Below are 1,567 nucleotides of genomic sequence, written 5' to 3'. Positions count from 1 at the left end.
GATTAAATCCTGTAATAAACCTGGATTAACCCCTGTAATAAACCCTGATTAAACCCTGTAATAAACCTGGATTAAATCCTGTAATAAATCCAGATTAAAAGCAGTAATAAACCCAGATTAAACCATGTAATAAACCCGGATTACCCCCTGTAATAAACTCTGACTAAATCCTGTAATAAACCTGGATTAACCCCCCTGATTAAACCCTGTAATAAACCTGGATAAAACTATAAAAACCAAGATTAAACCCTGTAGTAAACTTGGAAAAAAACCTGTAGTAAACACAGATGAAACCATATAATAAACCCAGGTTACACCAAGTAGTAAACCTGGATTAAATCCTGTAATAAACTCGTATTAACCCCTGTAATAAACTCAGATTAAACCCTGTAATAAACCCGGATTAACCCATGAAATAAACCCGGATTAACCCCTGTAATAAACCTGGGTTAAATCCTGTAATAAACCTGGATTAACCCCTGTAATAAACTCGGATTAACCCCTGTAATAAACCCGGATTAACCCCTGTAATAAACCCGGATTAAATCCTGTAATAAACTCGGATTAACCCCTGTAATAAACCCGGATTAACCCCTGTAATAACCTCGGATTCCATCCTGTAATAAACCCCGATAGTTCCCGGATGTGTGGTCGGAGCTCTCCTCGGCTGCAGCTTGTTTACCAGCACCGGGGACTCTTCGGGGTGTTGACCCACCTTCAGTCACAATCGGGCGGCTGCGGGTCTCTCTGACATGTCGCTGTCCGTCTCCCCGCGGCTCGGTTCGGCTCGGTTCGGCCCGCAGCGCGAGGCTTCAAACTTTCCAGGGAAACATTAAAGTAAATCCAGTTGAAGTGTTCTGGAAGAAGTTGGACTCGGTTCGGAGGAAGGAGCAGTTTCCCGGTCCCTCCTCCTCTTAGTCCTTCCTCTCCAGGAAGAAGGACGGTCCGAACCGAACCGGGCTGGACTCACTTCAGAGTTCTGGAGTTATGACCCGCGAGGTTTGTTAATGTGAGACAGGAGCGACAGCAAGCTTCATGGTTACACTATCACCCGCCTCTGAGACAAGAAACAGAAGAAACACTGAGATCATGGAGGTTCTGATGGTTCTGATCGTGCTAATAAGGTTCGGCGGGGTTTAATCCCGGTCCAATTTGAGTTTAATCAGATTTGTTCCAGGGTTTAATCCCGGATTATCCCAGGTTTTGAACTGGGTTAATTCTGGTTTATTCTGAAGATTTCAAATGATAAACATTTAAATTTTAAAAGAGAACAACCCAAAATTAATTTACATTTTCAACCAATCAACCAGTCAACCAATCAATCAACCAATCAATCAACCAATCAATCAATCAATTAACCACAAACCCTCCTGGTCTGATGGGAGGATGATTTTAGACCAACTGCATCACATCCTTGTGCAGTGAGCAGCTGAAACGAGCTGAAATGAGCTGAAATGAGCTGCAGCAGAACAACAGCTGAAACGAGCTGAAGCAGAACAACAGCTGAAATGAGCTGAAATGAGCTGAAATGAGCTGAAGCAGAACAACAGCTGAAATGAGCTGAAAC

This window comes from Nematolebias whitei, chromosome 14, assembly GCF_014905685.2.
Source record: "Nematolebias whitei isolate Nwh7 chromosome 14, NemWhi1, whole genome shotgun sequence".
In the NCBI taxonomy this organism is placed as follows: domain Eukaryota; kingdom Metazoa; phylum Chordata; class Actinopteri; order Cyprinodontiformes; family Rivulidae; genus Nematolebias; species Nematolebias whitei.
This window is presented reverse-complemented; position numbering follows the sequence as displayed.